Raw genomic sequence first — 22,564 nt, forward strand, 5'->3', positions numbered from 1 at the left:
GGCAATCCCCATTGTATATGTTAAGTAATAAACTGTCTGAGTCTGAAGTGGCTGTTGTATTTTACTGGCTAAATGGTCAGACTTGGCCTTGCCTATAGGACCATGGGCATGATAATTTTAATGCAAGCAGGTACAATAACATTTAGTTCCTGTGGACCTTAAAGGATTCAATTTCCTAGGCACTCCAATTTTCACACAACTCTTGAAAATAGCTAGAAGAAAATCCAGACCACCCAGGACCCACATGTCTAAGGTGGATGTGTCACTCCAAGGATCAGCTTGCCTGCCCTAAGAAGGTTCCTTCACTGGACTATAAGCTAGTCGATGGAAGAGTGTACTTAGGGGGAAATTTCCCAGAAGTCAAGATTGTTAAAACAATGAGGGACAGACTTCGTTGGGAGATGGGCATCTATGAATCTCTTTCATTTCTGTAGATCTTGGTTTAGGCTCCTATCAATGGTGTTTGCAAAGTGAAGAGCCTTGGAACATAGAAATAATATCTCTATTCAACACAAAGGGTGTATCTGTTAACTTCTAGTACAGTAAAATAGTATTTGTGCCATGAAAGATTAGGTTTCCTAAACTAGGGTTTCTCTTCTGTTAACTCATGTGCAAGCTTCATCCGGACATATTTCTCATCCATATAATTATCATCCCATGTGGGAACTGGAATTTGAAGAACTTGCTGAGATTTAAGAAAATGCTTATGTTCTGACTGTTGGAAATGTGATTAATAAAGTCATGTTATCTCACCCAGGAGTGTCACATATTCTGCAAGCATCCATGAAAGCATACAACAGTGGCAGGCTAACTTATTATTTTGCAAGAGAGATAAAATCTAACACTTCACAGTACTTGACACTCTGAGACATACTGAGAGTATAGATATCCCAGTTCTTATTTTCTTAAAAAACAAAAAAGAAGAAAAAAAACAAATTATAAAAAAATCATTAAGAAACCAACATAGATAATATCTAGTCATTACTCAGTATTATCCCAAGTAGAAAATTAAAATAATATTGCTTAACAGTCCTTATTAATGTATCTATCTTGGGTTTTTTTTAAAAAAATCTTTCTTTGATACTTTCATATAATAGAACCATTTAATTAATTTAGTGCAAGTCAGGGAGAAAGGAACATCTCATGTTCTTTGGAAAATAAGCCCATAAGAAATTGAGTAAAAGCATTCTTCAATTATACAATAGAAAGAGTAGGGAGTCTATTCATACAAAGGACTCTGGGAACTAGTGCAAAGGAAAAAAATCTCCCAAATTTCTATCTCCAATCCAGTAGCTCTCCTAAAATGCAGCTCCACATATCCATTCTGGTATTCATCCTGGTCCATCAGTACAGCTGTGAACATGTGAAATACATCGCATGAGCCTGTTAGAGCTGCTGTCCCTTTTTTTTCCTCTGTAGGAGAGAAGGGGACAGACAGACAAGAGAGGTGAGAGTAGATACCATCTGTTTGGACTGGTGAGCCTGCTCCAGCCCTGGTATGATGGACCTCCCGACCATCCAGCAGTTAAGCCCCTCTTACCCTTCCTGCGGCCCACCCCACGTGTCCAGGAGCCTCCAGGACCCTACTCCAGGGAATTCACCAACATCCACTCTGATTAACCGTTGCACGTGCTGTATCCATTATTAAATGTTTTGAATATCACAACTGACTGTTCATTTAGGGATCATATTGAAATCTCGATTAAAATATACATAACCAATATTGTTTAAAAATATTTTATTTTATTGATTTTAGAAAGAATGGAAGGGAGAGGGATAGAGAGATAGAAACATTGATGAAAGAGAAACATCAATTGGCTTCCTCCTACATGCCCCTACTGGGGATCGAGCCCACAACCAACCAGGGCATGTGCCCTGACCAGGGACCAAACCAGTGACCTCTTGGTTCATGGATTGATGCTCAATAACGGAGCCACACTGGTGGAACAAAGTCCAATATTCTTATTTTCCCTCCAAAATGTATCCCTCCTCCTTTGAAATCTGCCTCCAAGTGAGACACCACTAAAGCCAATCAGCCTGTTGCCTAAGACATTGCTTGTATTTCTCTGTCTTTTTCACATTCAAATCTATTCTATTCTACTTCTTATCCCTGTAACATACCTTCTGACTTTCTCCTTACCCCCTTTATCTCTTCCTTATTTCTCTTTGTTTTAGTCTCCTCTAATGCTTGACCGCTGCTAGAATAATTTTTTTTCAATAACTTTATATCTAATCTCAGATGGCTCAGTTAACCTATGTCTTACCACCCACCACTCACACCCTTGCTCCAGCCATAACAGACTACTTGTTATTCTATAACTTTTTCCATTCCCTCAATGCCTCTGTACCTTTATTACACTTTTTTCCTGTGTTCATTTCTATAAAACTTAAAAAAACTAGGTGAATTAAAGATTTTTTTCTCACCTGTATTATACCAAATGTATATTTCATTTTGTATTTGTTGTTTGGTTGTTTTTTCTAGCTTTTCCAGTGCAGCTGTCAATTTTTCATCAGGTTAAATGGTAATCATGTTGATATGGTGTGGAAACCACACCAAGTTCCTGGATAGTCAAGGCCAATGGGAGCACAGAGGCCTTGCTATCAGCACACCAGAAGGGCCAAAGGACGCTCTGGGCATGAGCCTAATTAGAGTGTTCAAGGATTCTGAGCCTGGGAGTCCGAATCAGACCAAGATGCCATGAGCAACTGCAAGGCCACAGCACTCTCACGGTACCCGGTGTCCTTCAGTAGCCAATATGATTGATGTAGCTAATGGCATGGAGCCTTCTTTGTCTAAATGGTATAAAAGTAGGTTATTGACCAACTAGTTGGCTGGAGTAGGCTGGAGTGAGGAGGAGACTGCTGGATGGAGTGTGTGAAGAAGTCTGCTAGAGAGAGCAGTGGGGCAGGAGAGACAGGAGAAGCTGCTGGGCTGGATGGCTCAGGTACCGTTACGATGTGAGGCAGTGATTCTAGGAGGCAGTGTGTGGCTGCTCAGATAATAACTGTGGGTACTGGGACTGATGTACCACTGTGTACTCAGCTTTGTGGGAAAGATATGTATTCACCAGCCGGTGTCCGGCTGCCTGCCTGTATGGACTCTGCAGTGAGGATTGTTCTTGTCTGATGGCTATGTGACCACTGGCTTCTGCAATAAAGACTCATTCTTATATATCCACAATCTCCCATGGCTTCTCCGTCTAGGACCTGGTGTCCTAGGAGGTCCAGCCCCAGACAGAGGGGCTCAGACTCAACACCTGTTTCTAGTGAGCAGAGGATAAAGGAGGAACTTGAACTAGGTTCCCAACAGTTAGTACAGTGGGCAGGGTTCAAGCAGAAACCAGCCCTGGTGTAGCTGAAAGGGAGAATTTAGAAGAATACATGGACTTAGAGCCAGTCAGGCCATCAGAGCTGTGTGGTGCTCTTGCTACTGGCTCTGACATATGATAAAATTCGAATATTAATTCAAAATAAGCCAGGCTGGTGTTGCTCAGTAGTTGGGCTTCAACCCATAAACCAAGAGGTTGCTGGTTCAATTCCTGGTCAGGGCACATGCTCGAGTTGCAGGCCCAAACCTCAGTAGGGGGCATGCAGGAGGCAGCAGCTGGATGATGTTTTCCCCTCATTGATGTTTCTATCTCTCTATCCCTCTCTCTTCCTCTCTCTCTAACAATCAATAAAAACATATATGGAAAAAAGGGTCCAAGCTATGGAAAATCCAAGGAAAATGTTATAATAAAAGATCCTTGGACTATTGAAGACATATTCCCCCAGGCTCCACATCCGCTCCCCAAAATATCCTATATAATAAAACCCTAATATGCAAATCAACTGAACAGCTGAACATGCACTGACCACAAAGGGTCAGATGCTCAACGCAGGAGCTGCCCCCTCGTGATCAGTGCACTCCCACAGGGAGAGCGCCGCTCAGCCAGAAGCCAGGCTCACAGCTGGCGAGCACAGCGGTGGTGGCAGGAACCTCTCCCACCTCCCTCCATAGCAGTGCTAAGGACCCTTCAGGGGATGTCTGACTGCCACCTTAGGCCTGCTCCCTGAAGATATAGCCCAAGGGGTCCTGGACTGTGAGAGGGTGCAGGCGGGGCTAAGAAACATGCACTGGGTCTCTAGTTCTTATATAAAAAGCTCCTAAAAATTAATGAAAAATTTTCACACTAAAATGAAGCTATATTCCAAGAAATTATTTTCCTTAGAATTAAGCTAGAGTAATGCTCACTTGTTTTGATTGCTTTTATTATTCATTAGCAGTGTAAATTTAAAAACCAAGAAAGACACAAATAATAATTGTCCTAAAATAAAAAACTCCTTGCAAATAAATGCCAGTAGAGACTGGTTGATGATTTCTCTTAAATATTTAAAAGTGTATGATTTATCTTTATTTGGTAGTAGTTTTAAACTTCTGCTAAACTGATTTTAATGGGCTAGAAATAAAGGTATAAAGTGGGTCATGGAAAACTAGACATACCTGTCTCCAATTAGAACTGCTTTTTTTTCTGGATGGAAGGGGAAAATTCCAATTATATATTTAAGTATCAAGGTCATCTGTGTATTTCTTAATGTGAGAAATTTATATAGAATTGATATACAAATTTAATAAAATAAATTTATATAAGAAAGATAAGACATTTCATAAGATAATCTGTGTATTATGTGTATTATAGTATCTAGTGTATATTCTGTAAATATGTAAATTTGAAATGTAAATGATAAGTATATTATATGAAAGTAATACTTCTATGTATTCCTTAATGCAATTTCATAATATTTCTTCACAAGGAGTGGTTTTGGGGTTCCAGGAGGTAAAAAAATAAGAGACTAAAATCTGTGGAAACCTTCAATAGTTTATCCAGGGAACTTCTACATTAGAAAATACAGTTTTAGTGGATTATAAAAAGCTTTCTTATCCATAATAATAAAAGTGTAATACGCTAATTAGATGAGACAGTCAAACGACCTTCCGGACGCATTCCGGATGTCTTTCCGGATGAAGCCATAGCGGCGGGGGCTGAGGCAGAGGTGGTTAGGGGCGATCAGGCAGGCAGGTGAGCAGTTAAGGACAATTAGGCAAGAAGGCAGAGTGGTTGGGGTGATGAGGCAGGCAGGCAAGTGGTTAGGGTGATCAGGGAGGCAGGTGAGTGGTTAGGGGTGATGAGTCAGGCAGGCAGAGTGGTTGGGGCGATCAAGCAGGCAGGTGAGTGGTTAGGGGTGATGAGGCAGGCAGGCAAGTGGTTAGGGTGATCAGGGAGGCAGGCGAGTGGTTAGGGGTGATGAGGCAGGCAGGCAAAGTGGTTGGGGCGATCAGGCAGGCAGGTGAGTGGTTAGGGGTGATTAGGCAGGCAGGCAGAAGCAGTTAGGGGCTGTCAGACAGGCAGGCAGAGTGGTTAGGTGAGATCAGGCAGGCGAGTGGTTAGGGGCAATGAGGCAGGTAGGCAGAGTGGTTGGGGCAATCAGGCAGGCAGGTGAGTGGTTAGGGGTGATTAGGCAGGCAGGCAGAGGCAGTTAGGGGCTATGAGACAGGCAGGCAGAGTGGTTAGGTGAGATCAGGCAGGTGAGTGGTTCGGGGCGATGAGGCAGGTAGGCAGAGTGGTTGGGGCGATCAGGCAGGCAGGTGGGCAGTTAGGAGCCAGCAGTCCCAGATTGCAAGAGGGATGTCCAACTTCCAGTTTAGGCCGATCTCCAACAGGAATCAGGCCTAAACCGGCAGTCAGATATCCCCAGAGGGGTCCCGGATTGTGAGAGGGTGCAGACTGGGCTATGGGACCTCCCCTGCCAATCATGAATTTTGTGCACTGGCCCTCTAGTTTAGATATATTTGTGAATTACATAAAATTAAGGTGAAAGGAACTATATTCTAATGAATGTTTAAGCTTTATCAATGCTATTTTGAAAGGTTACTTTAGCAAATGTCGTTGTACTGGGCATTTTTTATTCTTTTGTTTTCTGGCAGCTAAGTTTAATTGTATTGAGTAGAAAATAAGTTATTCTTTACCCATAAGGTTCAAAGACAGAAACCCTCTTCCATGTATCAGCTTTCTGTCTACATATCCACAGTGTTTTCATACATTTTTCAATTAAGTTTCTTTCTGTCTTACATTGAAAACATGACTTGGTTTCATCCATATTTTTAGTGGAATAAAGAGCTGCTGGTACTTAAAATATTGCTACTTGGTTTTATTAAGACAAAGCCCATCACATAATCTACATGGACTTAGAAAAATCAGGCAACTTATTTTCTTTTAGGTCAAAAGTATTTCCAAATTCTGTTGTCTTTTATGCATCTCTGTATCTGGAGAGTCATATAACTTCCACAGGGAACTATTTGTCACCTTAAAAAAATGTCAATCACTTTTTAATCTGCTACAGATGCTGGGCAGCTTAACTACGTCTGTGAAGATGAACCCTTAGATAGTTGGACTGACACTGTTTCTAGGCAGCATGATGTCATACTTTGATTCCACATGACTCAGAGCCTTCCGATCAAGTCAACTTTTCTTCTGGTTCCCTCTAAGCTAATATTCTGATTCCAGGAAAAAAATGGCACTTCTAAAATGACAAGTTATTTCAGAAACTATCATTAAGTTCTTTTGAAATTGGATAGTGTTATGTGGCATAGACCCTGAATTCCTGACCACTCCTGGCAACCCACATAACAGGTGCACTTGTTGCTCACAATGGCTACCAATCTCTTGCTTTTCTGATTCAAAGAAAGACCCAGAGCTTGGGGAAGGGGGGAGAATTTGTAGAGGAAAAAACTAAGTCCCAGTTTCTTCCTCTTGCCCTTTTGTTCATTCCCATTTCACTCCTATTCCCGATGCCATAATATCACTATTAGGATTGTATTATTCATCTATATTAAATCATTTTTTTAATTAGTAAAAACTCTCAAATTTAATTTTAAACTAATTAAAATTCCACTAGCAATTTTATTAGCATAATCTCCAAGAATATCTAATCAGCACCTAAACACACTCCAAATAAGACATAGAATGGATAATGATTGTTAAGATGCTGAATATCATAGAATTTATTTACAGTAGGGCTTACAGCTATCTCCCTGCCTTTGCCAGGCAGGAAACTTATATAGGTGAAGCTACTAGGATCCAGATGTTATTTCAACAATGAGGGCTGTGAGGTTCACACAAAATTATTGCATTGGATTGGTCAAATGTCAAATATTTCAAAATAATTATAATTGTTATGTTTTAAAGCATCTCTCAATTTTAAAACATTAAGTACTTTTTAAATTCTATATATCAAATGAAAATATCTGAGGGCCAAATTTGGCTCTTAGGCTTCCAGTTTGCCATTTCTTATTTACTTTTTGCTTGTGAATTTGCTCTATCTCTCTCTCTCTCCCTCCCTCTTTTATAATGAAGAGTTACATCCAAACATAATCGGAGAATATTTGGTGAGCTAAATAGTTCATAAGGAAATCATCCTGTGATTCATGCGATAACTAGAAAAGAATATTTGAAACTTGTTTGTGTGTTTTTTGATCAAAATGTTGAAATCTAAAGATAAATTTATTGGTACTATCGTGCTCCCTTTCCACTTTACCCAGATACATTTATGAAATGCTATCATATTAGATTAAAAAATAATTTCTGTGAAAGGAACATGCTAACACTTGATTGCATGTACTGAAAACACTTTCCTGTTTTTTTTTAAGTGTTAATGGATTATGCTGCACAGCATCCCCGTCCAAATATGTGTGTTTAGTATAAATGCGTGACATACATGGGTTACTGCCATTCATTTAAAAATTATGTACATCAGTGGCTAAGACATGATCTCTCAACTGAATCATCACAAAGCTGAGTATAAATTAGAATCACCCACCTGAAAGGATTTTGACTTTATCTCTACATACTTTAAAGAAAATCACACAAAAATAAGGAAGAATAAAAAAGGTCTGAAGATTGCAATTAACATAGTCATACTAATTGACATATGTAAAACACTGCAGTCAACAACAGGATTTTCCTTCTTTTCAGAGCATGTTAAGTTCATTAAAATCAACCTTTAGTAGCTTTAAAAAAGCCTCAACAAAATTTAAAATATTGTAATAATTTGAAATTTGAATACATTTTTCAAAGTATCTTCTTTAACTATGGGATTAAGTAAAAAATCACCAAGAAGAGTATAGTAAAAAAAAAATTGTATTACAAGAATATTAAATAATGCCTTCCTAAACAACTCCTGTAAAATTATTTAACTGAATTATAATAAAATACAACAGACCAAAACTTGTTAAATACAATGAAAACAATGACAAAAGGGGATATAGGCTTACTTGCATATATGAGAAAGAAGAAAAGGTGAAAATCAACAACTTCACTTTCTATGTTAGGAAAAAAAGAGTGTGCAAAAAAATAAAAGAATATTAAAGACCATAACAGTAATGCATGAAAATTTTTAAATAATGTAGAATGGAGAAAATAACAAATCCAAAAGTTAGAACTTTGAAAAAAAATTGAAAAGATTAATCAATTTCACAAATCCTCAACAAGATTGATCAAAGCAAAAAACAACAACAAAACAGGATAATAAAAATAAACATGGAAAAGTGAGCATAAGTGTAGAGCTATACTAATAAAAGGACACTGTGAAAAACTTTGAGCAGCAGAATTTGATCATTTAGTTTAAATTAATAAATGCCTCTACAAATACAATTTACCAAAATTATGTGATGACATATAAAATCTCAGTAATAAGGCATCTGTTGAAGAAATTAAATTTGTTATTTTTAAAAAGTTTCCACAAGGAAACTCTAGAACCAGATGGGTTTAATAGTGAATTCTTCCAACTATTTAAAAAAGAAATAACCCCAATCTTGCAAAAATCTTCTGATATGCAGAAAAAAAATTGAGGGTGACCTTTCCTAACTACTTTTATGAAACTAAGAAAACCACAAATTCTGGTGCCTAAGGAGAACATTCCAGAAAGAAAAGAAATCATCATATCAACAGAAGCCACTTAATTCTAACACTAAAGGAGAATCTTGGAGGGAAGCTCTCAGGTTCCTTAAAAGCCAGGGGTTGAGACTAAAACAACCCAAGTTTAAGTAAAGTGAGTCACACTTACAGGTTCTTGGTCATTAATTGGCTTTCTTAGTCTCATTCCTCAGTCTCCCTGCACTGCCCTTTGCAAATAATATTTTCATATTATTACAAAATTAAAAATTCTTTTCAACATCTTATGCCAGTTGGTCTCACACTCTACATATGTTTCCTTGGCAATTTCTCTGCTCTCAAAACCCTCATGGAATGCCAGCAACCAGTCAAGTACAGGTAGTGTTGCAGTCTTGGCTTTCACTCCAGGCACCACCTCAAGGCTGGGAAGCTCACACAACTGTCGGTGTTTCTCAAGCTCTCATACATTTTATGTTGTGATTTTTTTTTCCTTTTTCTTCAGTGCACCATTCAGATGTATCTTTCAACACTCATTTTTCTTCTCCTGTAGAATTCCTTAGTTTTCTGTACCTGGTACAGTCCCCGTTGTGGCACTCCAAAAGACTTTCTCTTAAAGTTTAGAAGAAAGCAAAGAACATTCCATAGGCCAATTAAATGATCAAACTGTCCTCCCCTCTCTCACTGACTTAAAGATGGTATCAAGAGCCTTCTTCAATTTTTCTTTAAAGAAAAAATACTTCATATCTAAATTCAACTCAGGTGGATATAAGGAAGTTCCTTCTCTATGGTCACTTTCTTTCTCCATTGTTGCAAACCTTTCTGGCCAATTTTCTCTATAGGGATGCACTTCTTTCTTTAATTCTCTGATTTAGACTCTTTTCATTTGGCTCTGTTAAGTTTTTCTTCCACTGAACCAGAGGATCAGAGTTAGAGATGGATTACATTTCAGTTTAAACAATCAAAATTAAGCAACAACGTCCTTCCTGATCCTTCACAAAAATCCAAACTTCCTTGGTTTATATCCATCAAGTTATAGTATTAATGCACAGAACTCATATTATCTACACTAATAAAAGACAAACATGCAAATTGATCATACCTTCGCTATACCTTAAGCCACGCCCAACAGCCAATCAGAGTGATTATATGCAAATTAACCCAACCAAGATGGCGGCCGGCAGCCACAAAGCCGGAGAAAGCAAGAGGCTTGGTTGCTCCAGTGATGGAAGAAACCAAGCTTCCCGCCTGCTATGGCCGGCTCTGAGCTCCACTCAAGGCAACAAAGTTTCAATTACAGAAGATAAATAAACCCCAGCCGTGGCCACAGAGCTGGAGCGAGCAGGAGGCTTGGGTTGCCCATGGTGATGGAGGAAGCCAAGCTTCCCACCTGCCCTGGCCAGCTCTGAGCTCCACTGAAGGCTACAAAGTTTCAATTATAAAGGTAAATAAATCCCAGAATGAAAAAAAAAAAAGAAAAAAAGGAAAGGCTGGGAGCTTCTGTAGCTGGGGGGCTTGGCCAGCCTAAAGATGGCCCTCATCCCCTCACCCAGACTGGCCAGGCACCCCAGTGGGGACCCCCACCCTGAAGAGGGTGTGACCAGCCTGCAAACAGCCATCAGCCCCTCACCCAGGCTGGCCAGGCACCCCAGCGGGACTCCCACCCTGATCCGGGGCACCCTTCAGGGCAAACCAGCCAGCCCCCACCAGGCCTCTATCCTATATAATAAAAGGGTAATATGCAAATTGACCCTAACAGCAGAATGACTGGGAATGACAGGTCACTATGACACACACTGACCACGAGGGGGCAGATGCTCAATGCAGGAGCTGCCCCTGGTGGTCAGTGCGCTCCTACAGGGGGAGCTCTACTCAGCCACAAGCCAGGCTGACAGCTGCCAGTACATCGGTGGTAGTGGGAGCCTCTCCTGCCTCCTCAGCAGCACTAAGGATGTCCAACTGCAGCTTAGGTCCGCTCCCTGCTAGTAAGTGGATATACCCCGAGGGCTCCTGGGCTGCCAGAGGGATGTCTGACTGTCAGCTTGGGCCCGATCCCCCATGGAGTGGGCCTAAGCCATCAGGTGGACATCCTCTGAGGGGTCCCAGAGTGCAAGAGGGCATAGGCTAGCCTGAGGGACCCCCCTGAGTGCACAAATTTTTGTGCACTGGGCCTCTAGTATTATCTATATTCATAAACCTCACTTTTTAAAAATCTCTGCATCTGACCACTACGCTAATCTCACAGTTTGCATATCAACTATGTACTTGATATTTTTGCTTGACTAGAATAACTGTAAATCAAATTCAATATATCCCCAACTGAAATTATGAGTGTCTTTTTTGTTTACAATATGGCCTCCCTTTGTTGTATCTCCATCCATAATTTCTAAACAAATTAGAAACTTAGATGGTTTTTAGATTTACTTCTCAGACTATTTAATAATTAATCATTCACCATGTCCTGTCAATTTTACTTCAGAAATGTACATCAAGTTATCTTCTCTCTTTATCTGTTTACCACCACCATCTTTTCATCTGAAATATTGCAGTAATCTAATCTTGCCCCCATATAATTCACTCTGTACACATCATAAAACAGATTGTTCATTTTCAAATAGGATTCTGATCTTGTTACCAAACTCAGTCATATAATCTCCAGCTTCCTATTGGGTTCAGAACACAGGTCATACCCTTAAAAAGTGAGTCCTCAAGTCATTGCATATCATAAATATGATCTCATCCCCTTTACACTTCTGCTTTCTTTCTGTGCTCCAGCATTTCCCATCTTTTTTCAGCTTCTTAAATCCCCATCTCCCTTCTGAACCAGGACCTTTACTGGCACAAGAAGATCTGTAGGCTCTCACTACTTTCCCCAATTCTCTCTAGTTAATAGCTGTCATTCTTATTTATTTCCCAGCCCAGCCACTGGCTCCTCTGTGATGACTGTGATCAAGTCACATCCTACTATTCAGGCTCTAATAAGATAATTCATCTTTCTTTTATAGAGATTATTGTAGCATGTAATATTTTTATTTTTGTGTGATTAACTGAGTACTGTTTGACTCTCTAAAACATGGGCTCTATGGGTAGGAAACCCCTGTGTTTAATTACCATTTAATTAAAATAACCTAGTCGCATACCAAGCTCATAATTGGTTCTCAATAAGTATTTGATGAATTAATGAATGTATGGACTCTCCTTTTGCATTATTATTAAAAAATATTTTTTTTTCTTTTTAGCTTTTTTAAAGATTTCGTTTTGTTAACATGGCCTGGGATTTCCAAGGGATCCAGATGTAGAAATAAGTATGGACAGCATCTTGTATTATATGTGTATATTAAGGGAAGGTGAGAGGAAGAAAGAGGGAGAGAAAAAAGTGGGATGGAGGTAGAGGGAGAGATGGTGGGAGGGAGTGTGTGTGTGAGAGAGAATTAACTCTTTTTTAAAAATTTAATATTTCATATTAAAATCATCTTAATTTTAGAAAAATAAGCATTTTATTGGCATGTTTAGGTTTTTAGAATGAATTATAGAACTTAAAATACTCTCCTCTTCAAAATACTCTTTTGATAACTCTTATTAAATACATACTGGACACAGTAGGTATTTTGATATCATCTTCATTATTTTCAGCAGACGCTTTTCTGAAAGAATAGTCAAATTGTTTTCTTTTCTTTGGCAGTTAGTGAATATTATTTATCTTATCAAATTAAGAAACCCAAATTCAAAGAACTATTATGTCAAATTATCTTTGAGATGTGATAACTGTCTCATTGGTTTAGAAATTTTATATTATTTTCCCCTGCATATTCCTGAATCTTAATTCTAACTTTATACAAATGTTCTTGAATCTTACTCTCAATTAAACGCTCATCTTTCTCTACCCCACTTCACCATTAGGCAAGTTTTAGTTTTTCAGTTTTGCCTTATAATGGACTTTATGGCAATTTTACAGATGTGAACAATTATAGACATTTGTCTCTGAGCATGAAACTATGCCAGACACTCTCCTGCATTAGTCTAAAAATGAGAGATTCCTCAGAATTGCCTAGGATGATATTACAATCTCTTTTATAGGCTGTGATGAGAGCCACATTCACTTTTAAAGTTTGATTAGCCAAAAAAGGGAGCACTTTATTGAATTAAGTGGACAGGTAGAAGGAAACAAATCTAGATATATTTTGACATTTTTCCAAAAAGTCTACTTGTGGAAGTGAGAGAAATCTATAGAAAAAAAAGTGTACAATTAACCTTTGTTATGGGCAATCTTAAGGTAAGCTGAAGCAGGTATCGTACTGAAGACCAGGATCCATTTGGGAGGGAGGAAGAGGCACATGAGAATATACCTGGAAGGAGGAGAGGTCTGAGTCAGAGGGGCATCAATGGCGGTTAACAATGATTCCAGTCAAACAAGACCTTCAGTTTCCTGTGTCTTTCAATACCAGTTCCTTCCTCCACCCAACTTTGTCTAGCATGTTTAGCGTTCCTAGATGTTAGATGCATTGACGTTTAACCCCCTTTTTGCTTTTCCCATGGAACCTAAAAGGTCATGAATGCTCAAAATGGGCACTTCCTTCCCCCTCTTAAATGCTTTTATCCCGGATTACATATTCTGGTATGTTTCTAGATAAACCCACTGCCAAAGTCAATATGAATAAATTCTGATCTAGGAAAATAATTAGTTGTGAGAAAATGTAATTTTTTTTTCAAACAATATTGAATACTTGTCTTACTGAAATGGCTATTTATTCTTTTTACCATGCCCTAAATAAAAGAAGTATTTTTGAATATACAGATATGCATCAACAAAAGCTAATAAAATATCTTAGAATTAACTAATGTTAATTATTAGTAACATGTAATTTCATTATGTAAAACTCATTAGATGAAAAGATGGCAATATTTTGAACACAGGCATACCTCATTATATTGCACTGCATGATATCGCATGTTTTACAAACATAGGGCAATCCTGAGTTGAGCAAGTAGTTCAGTGTTATTCTTACAACAGCATTTGCTCAGTTGTGTCTCTGTGTCATATTTTGGTAATTTTTCCAATGTTTCAAACTTTTTATTATTATCACTAGAGGCCCAGTGCACAAAAATGTGTGCACTTGGGTTGGGGGGGGGTCCCTCAACCTGGCCTGTGCCCTCTCGCAGTCTGGGGCCCCTCGGGGGATGACCATCTGCTGGCTTAGGCCCGTTTCCCAGGGGATTGGGCCTAAACTGGCAGTCAGACATCCCTCTGGCATCCCGGGAGCCCTCAGACGATGTTCACTTGCCAGCAGGGAGCAGGTCTAAGCTGCAGTGGACATCCTTAGCACTGCTGAGGAGGCAGGAGAGGCTCCCACTACCAGTGCTGTACTAGCAGCCGGCAGCCTGGCTTGTGGCTGAGCAGAACTCCCCCTGTGGGAGTGCACTGACCATGAGGGGGCAGCTCCTGCATTGAGCATCTGCCCTCTGGTGGTCAGTGTGTGTCATAGTGGCCAGTCATTCCCAGTTGTTCTGCTGTTAGGGTCAATTTGCATATTACCCTTTTATTATATAGGATATTTGCTACTGTGATCTATACTCACTGATCTTTGACTTTACTACTGTGATTATTTTGGGGTACCACAAACTGCACCCATATAAGGTAGCAAACAAATGATAAATATTATGTCAGTTCTTACTGCTTCAATAACCAGTCTTTTCCTTGTCTGTTTCCCTTCCCTCAGTCCTCCCTTTTCCCATAGGCACAATATTATTGAAGTCAGCCTAATTAATAACTCTGAAGTGTACTATAGGTGTTCAAGTGAAAGGAAGAATTGCTTGTCTTTCACTTTAAATAAAAGACTAGAAATGATTAATCTTAGTAAGACATGTTGAATGCAAAGATAGGCTAAAAGCTAGGCCTATTGCACTAAACAGTTAGTCAAGTTGTGAATGTAAAGGAAAACTTATTGAAGAAAATTAAAAGTGCTACTCCACCAGCCATGGTGGCTCAATGGTTTTGTGTCGACTTATGAACCAGGAAATTATGGTTTGATTCCTGGTCAGGGCACATGCCTGGGTTGTGGGCTTGATCTGAAGTAGGGGGCATGCTGGACGCAGCCAATCAATGCTTCTCTCTCATCATTGATGTTTCTGTCTCTATGAAATCAATAAAAATATATTTTGAAACAAAAAAGTACTGTTCCAGGGAGCACATAAATGATAAGAAAGCTAAACAGTTTTATTGAAATATGGAGGAAGTTTTAGTGGTCAGGAGAGAAAATCAACCAGCCTCAATATTTCCTTAAGATAAAGCCTAAACCCGAGCAAGGTCCTAACCTTCATCAATTCTATGAAGGCTGAGGGAGGTGAGGAAACTTCAGAATAACATTGGAAACTAGTAGAGGTTGGGTCATGAGGTTTAAAGTAATGTTATCTCCATTTTATATACATAAAGATGCAAGATTATGTAGCAAGTGCTGGATATAGAAGCTGTGTCAAGTTATCCAGGTCTAGCTAAGATAATTAATGAAGGTGGCTACACTAAACAACAGATACCCCATGTAGATCAAACAGACTTATATTGGAAGAAGATGCCATCTAGGACTTTCATAGCTGGAGAAGAAAAGCAATGTCTGGCTTCAAAGTTCACAGGACAGACTGATTCTCTTTTTAGGAGATGATGCTGCTGGTGACTTTAAGTTGACACCCATACTTATTTACCATTCCACAAATCTGAGGGCCATCAAGAATTATGCTAAATCTACTCTGCCTGTACTTTATAGATAGAACAATATGGTTTACTAAACATTTTATGCCCAAACTATTGCTCAGGAAAAAAAAAATTCCAAATATTATTGCTCATTGTCAATGTATCTGGTCACCCAAAAGCTCTGTGGAGATGTACAATGAGACAGCATGGAGGGACTTGGAGAGTATTATGCTAAGTAAAATAATCCAGTCAGATAAATATAAAATCACATGATCTCACTCATATGTGCAATCTAATGAACAAAATAAACTGATGAACAAAATAGATCCAGAGACATAGAATCATGGAACAGACTGCCAAATCTCAGAGGGAAGGCGGGGGTGGGTGAATGATTGGGAAGAGATTAACCAAAGAACTTGTATGCATATATGCATAACCCATGGATACAGACAATAGTGTGGTGAAGGCCTGGGGCAGGGGGTGAGTGTGGGTTAGAAAGGGTCAATGGAGATAAAAGGGGGAATATGTAATACTCTCAACAATAAAGATTTAAAAATAAATAAAAAATTTAAATGGATAAGAAGTTGGCTTTTATAGATGAGCAAAGAAAGTGGTTTCTTGAGAAATAAACTATTCTTGGTGATGATGCTGTGAAAATTGCTGAAATGAAAACAAAGGATTTAGAATATCATGTAAACTTAATCGATAAAGCAAAGACAAGTTTTGAGAGGATTGACTTCAATTTTGAAAGGTGTTCTAATGTGGTAACATTTGAACAATCAGCAGCACATGCTACAGAGACATTTCATGAAAAGAAGAGTCAATAGGCCCTAACTGGCTTGGCTCAGTGGCTAGAGCATGGGCCTGTGGACTGAATGGTCCTGGGTTCGATTGCGGTCAAGGACACGTACCTTGGTTGCAGGCACATCCCCAGTAGGGGGTGTGCAGGAGGCGGCTGCTCGATGTTTCTCTCTCATCTATGTTTGTGACTATCCCTCTCCCTTCTTCTCTGTAAAAAATCAATAAAATATATTAAAAAGAAGAGTCAATTGATGCAGCAAAATCCATTGTTATCTTATTTTAAGAAATTGCCACATCACCTCACCCTTTAGCAAACACCACCCTGATCAGTCAGTTGACCATCAACAGAGAGGCAAGCAAAAAGATCACCTACTGAAGGTAGAGATTACAGTTAGGATTTTTTTTAGCAATGAAGTGTTTGTAATTAAGGTATGCAAATTATTTTTAGATATGTTATTACATACTTAATGGACTTCAGGATAATGTGAACATAACTTTATATGGACAGGGAAACAAAACTTTTGTGCCTCTCTTAAGTCTGGTACTGAACCACAATGTCTCCACAGTAGGTCTCTATCTTCTTTAGAGGTAAAATTATTGGACTGAAGCACATTAGTTCAGAAAAGAATAAGTGTAGTATGATTTTTTTCTCTTTGAATTTCATGTATGTCCCTGAAATAATTGCTTTTTCTGTAAATACTTAGGCACAAGGCAGTTAGTGTTGTTACCTGAGACTAAACCCGAGGTGATGGCCACAGGGACAGGGGTGGGGAAGTAAGGGGTGAAGTGAGCCTAATATATGGTGACAGAAGATAATTTGACTTTGGGTGGTGAGAACACAGTGCAATATACAGATCTTGTAACATAGAAATCTACACCTAAAATGTATATGATCATATTAACCATTGCCTCCCAAATAAATCTATATATATATAAGCCTAAGTGACCAAATGACCGGTCAGCTGGTTGGCTGGTCACTATGTGGTACACTGACCACCAGGGACCAGACACTCAACACAGGAACTGCCCCCTGCTGGTCAGTGCACTCCCACAGCCAACCTCCCGTGGCCCTGATCAGCCCAATCACCAGCCAGGCCAAGGGACCCCACCCTTGCACAAATTCATGCACCGGGCCTCTAGTTTAATAATAAAAATAAAGCGAATGACATCATTTACTTTTCCTCTCTGCCCTCACTGCCAACCCTTAGCATATCACTTGGTGTATCTGAAGGAGCAACTAGACCCTCATTTAAGACATGAGCTTCCTTCCCCTGGGGAGTTTAAGGCAGGGCACTTTCTCTCCAGAACAAGGAAGGTCACTCAGCTGTTACAATAGTGTTGAAGAAAGTCTCTGCTTGTCAAAGTAAAAGCAAATTTCCCTGGAGTCAGGATGTGTAGCCCCAGGATCATGGTAAATTTCCAGTGGCAGCTTGAAGTCAGGGAATTTAGCCTCTCTCATAACACAGTCAGGAGAGGTGAAGAACCTTAATATCTGCCAGCGGCTGGCACACTATGAGTGCTAGAACTTTCATTGATTGTGGCTTTTCTAAAATAAAACTGTATAAAAATGAATTCACAGGCAGGTCAGCTTTCTCATTTTAATGTTATTTTTCTGAGTTAGAAAGAGTAATGACAGTGCTATCCTAAACCAGTAGCTTCCTTTCTCATACCAATGATAAAGCAACTGTCTCTTCATTTATGAATTCACAGAAAAAGTAGATAGTCCATGATCACCTGTATACTTAGCCCTATGCTCTAAGGCCAAACCATTTGCCACGTTTGGCTGTCAGGGGAGGCAGCTGGGTAGATTGAGAAGGAATTGATAGCAATTTCACAGTGAGAGCACAGGGTTTGCTGTTCTTTCCTTTAGGCAACCACCAATGGTGCCCCCTGGAGCTGGACGAGGTGGGGACACTGGAAAAGAGATGGGATCTGAATTTTGACTTTCTTTTCTTACTTGTAGGTGACCTTGGGCAAGTGACGGCAATGGTACCTGTCTTAATTATTTTACCTTAAAACTGGGCTAATTAAACTTAACTTATAGTACCAGTGACAAATAGAAATACTGTCCCTGGAATATAGAAAACAATGAGTTGTAGTCATATGCTAGTTTACGAAGACCTATTTAACATGATGGATATTAACCTGATAGGTCTACCATGTAAAAAGAGCAAGGTAATAATAGAATTATAACAGTAAAAAGCCATGAAGAAGTAAATGGACTCGGGGAGTACCTCAATGAGAAAACTGAGACCCTGGGAAATGATTGGCTATTCTCTATTATGATTTCAAATATACTGTAAATAACCTGGTATGTGCTAGTTCTTAAATCCTATAGATGCTTTTTCTCCCAGAGATTCTGAGTTGGACAATATTTTCTGTATAAATTGCCAATAATACCTGGTTTAAAAAATGCCTTTTTAAAACAGTTCAGAGGAACCTTCAGATTTTTAAGGCATGTTCTTCACATTCTTAAATGGTTATTTAAAATAATAAGAAACTGGAGGGTGCCAAGCTAGAAGGGGTCAATGAGGGGGTGGGGGCGAGGCAGAGTATATCTGTGCTACTTTCAACAGTAAAGATACATTTTTTTAAAAAGCTACACTAAGAAAAGACAAAGATGCTAATTGACTGTACCTTTGCTACGGCCATCAGCCAATCAGAAGAGTATACAAATTAACCCAACAAAGATGGTTATTACACTTGCATACTGCAACTGCAGGCAGGCGGGACCCATCTGGGCCTGACATCTGTGACCCAGTGTGGGATCTGGTCCTGCCATCTGTGACCCAGGGAGGCGGGGCAGGTATTGTGGGATTGGGCCTGCCATCTGCCACCCAGGGCGCGGGCCTAAGCCAGCAGGTGGTTATCTCCCAAGGGGTCCCAGACTGTGAGAGGGCACAGGTCAGGCTGAGAGACACCATCTCCTCCGCCAGTGCACAAATTTTTGTGCATCAGGCCTCTAATAATATAATAAGATACTCTAGATCAGTGGTTCTCAACCTGTGGGGCACACCCCCTTTCAAACGACCCTTTCACAGGGGTAGCCTAAGACCATCTTGCATATCAGATATTTACATTATGATTCATAACAGTAGCAACATTACAGTTATGAAGTAGCAATGAAAATAATTTTTGGTTGGGTCTCAACATGAGGAACTGTATTTAAAGGGCCAGAAGGTTGAGAACCACTGCTCTAGATGATCAATACAAAAAAATAAGTCAACTGTAATCTTTCCACTCAGAAATAACCAATGTTATATTTTTCTTTTTTAATAATTAGACAATTTAAAATGCATTTAAATATCAATTACATATTAAAATAAACTAGTAATGAAAACTTTATGGTGAACTGAATAGTACAGAAATACAGTATCTTTAATATATTATAAAGCTATAAATTCAGTTCTAGTTCTCTGTTCTTGCTACTTCAAGTAATATTTTCATTTCAGAAATTAGAATGTGATATAGAAACTATAATATCTATATCAGAAAATACCAAAGCTGTAAAATGCTTACATTTATTCAATCAAATTATTGTTATAGTAATGGTAAAAATGATAAAAATGTGGAATATATATTAAAAATAGGAAGCCTCTTCATTGGCTGGAAATTATGGCATAAATTTGTATAAATCACACTTGTATAAAATGTTAACCAACTGGTGCCTAAATATCTCAGTGAAAAATAAGAGAGTGCTATACAATTTGAAAAAAGAATTTGTCAAAAACATGTGGAAGTTGTGCTTAAGTAATAGTTATCATTTCAGTTTAATTAAACCTATACTACAGAGGAGTTGGAAATTGAAAGTAATAACTTAGAGAGAAACAAGGAGTTGTGCTAGTATTATAGTGGTTAGAAGGTGAAAGCCATAACATTTAGTGCAAATTACTTCTGAGTTGCTCACTCTGTGCCTGGATGTTTCCCTAATTGTTTAATTAGGGCTCAGAAGTAAGAATGTGCAAAGCCCTGTGCTATGAAAAGTGGGCTTTTTGGGGGGAGGGGGGAGTCTCTCTAATCATTTCTCTATTCAGATCCTGGATGAATTCAAACAAGTCCTATAGGCAAGGCCAGACCAGCAAGGAGAAGGTTTAGGCTTCCCCAGTCCCCTCAGAGAGAAAATTGTCAGGTCCTGGGTGCTCATGGAGACACAGGGTTCTCTGTGTTCTAAGAGACCCTGCCATCTCTTATTCCTCATCATATGGAGCAAGGGTGAGAAAGCAGTCTTCTGAATGGAAAAAACAAAGCGAGTTCGGTGTCAGGCAGTCTGAAATTTTGATGACAGTTATTGACAAAGTTGTCTGGAAATACCACCTGCTCAGCACCTGGGGAGCTTGGCACCCAGGAGACATTCTATCCTAGCTTGTCAGCAAATGCCAACAACTTGTCCCTCTGAAGTTGAGACTGGGTGCAGACTCTTCTGGTGAGAGCTTGTGGGGGTGGGAGGGTGGAGTGCCCAACTATCTCACCTGATTCATGGACCAGGAAATTCTGAGTGAACTTCCTTCCATGAGCATTTTGGGCAATTCTATTCACTTCACCACAAAATGTCTGCAAGGGGACATTTAAACCAAGCCAAAATTTTCAGTAGAAAAAATCACAACAGTCTCCTTCCTTTGAAGTACAGTCAGAACAGTTAGTTTAGCCACTGCTTTAAAGACATGACACTTTCCTAGGGAAGTCTGGACTGAGATGAGATTTTTAAGCTCTTATGCTGCTTCTATGTTTTTTGGGGAAAAAATAGAAGCAATAAATCTCCAAGGAATAAACAGAAGGATCAAAGAGAACGTTTTTGTTTAGGTACAGAGCAGAACTGAAGCAAATGTGAAACGATGTCAGAGAAAAACAGTCCAAAGGCTGCAAGTCTGGGGAAGTAGACAAAAGCAAGGGCTGCATTCAGGCCGAGTTCTGGAGAGCCGTGGCTGTCCACTGCTGATTGTTTTGAATGGACCATATGAGAGAGGGTACATATGAGGCAGTTTGCATCTGGGTGAGTGACGTAGGTAAAACGACTTTGGTGATCATTGGGCCGAGGAATCAGATTAAGAGTGGTACATGCAGCCTTCCCGCACCCAGCTGGCTCCCCGAGGTAAGGGAAGGACCTCATGCATGTCTCGCTCTTCAATGAGGTGATAATGAACATGACGTAAAAGAAAACTATGAAGTTGAATTCCTGAACTAATTACTTTGGTTTAACTTGAGTCCTGGCTTTTTTTGTGTGTGAAACCATTACACATTGATCCTAACTTAAAGATTGGTGTGAAAATCTAGGGTGGGATAATATAAATGAAGCATACCTTTCTACTGTTTTTATTATTATTAGAGAAGTATTATCGGTTGTCACACCTTGAAGACACAATTGTCTACAATCTTATAAAAGCTCTATAAAATCTGTGGATTTTTTTTGGTAAAAATTTCAGAAATGCTAATTTATATGTCAGGAATAACTATTTCCATGGTTATTCCTACATGATCTCTTGTATGGTTTATGCTAACTTTGAATGACATAATCTTTGTGTTAGAAATTTTGTTTATTCTCATTTCCACTAGTTAGTCATTCACATTTCACACTACTATAATTTTATTCTTCATGAATCTCCTAAAAATGAAATAGCTCTTCTGTTGTAAAAGAAAATATTATTTCATGAAATTGAATGTAACAATAGATTTATAATTTTACTCTGGTTCAAATGGATCAGCAGGAATTATTCATTGAAAGGCAGATGCTTTCCATGTGCTTTTAATATGACTTATATGAATGGGTTGTTCTGTCAAAATATAAATTTCATATTTTAGTTAGGATAAATAAGTACAGGATTTATTTACTTATTTATGCATTCCATAAATATTGTGCACCTGCTATGTAATGCATAACCCTTTGTTCTGGCTTATAGGATGAAACAAACTTGGAAAATATGGCTTGATTTCTTCCATTAAACTGTGACCCCCTGAAGACTCATCTAAACTCCAACCAAGATTGGTACATAAACGAATTTTTGAACTATGTTATTTTGGAGGCCTATTTGTTACCACAGCAAGTAACACACTAACTGATACAGATGTGCACATAGAATTTGTAGGCTGCATTAAGAGATAACTAATTTGACATAGCCGGAACCCTTAGGTGCTATTTACTTTATGGTAATAGGAT

The sequence above is a fragment of the Myotis daubentonii genome, chromosome 3 (assembly GCF_963259705.1).
Source record: "Myotis daubentonii chromosome 3, mMyoDau2.1, whole genome shotgun sequence".
NCBI classification, from domain to species: Eukaryota; Metazoa; Chordata; class Mammalia; order Chiroptera; family Vespertilionidae; genus Myotis; species Myotis daubentonii.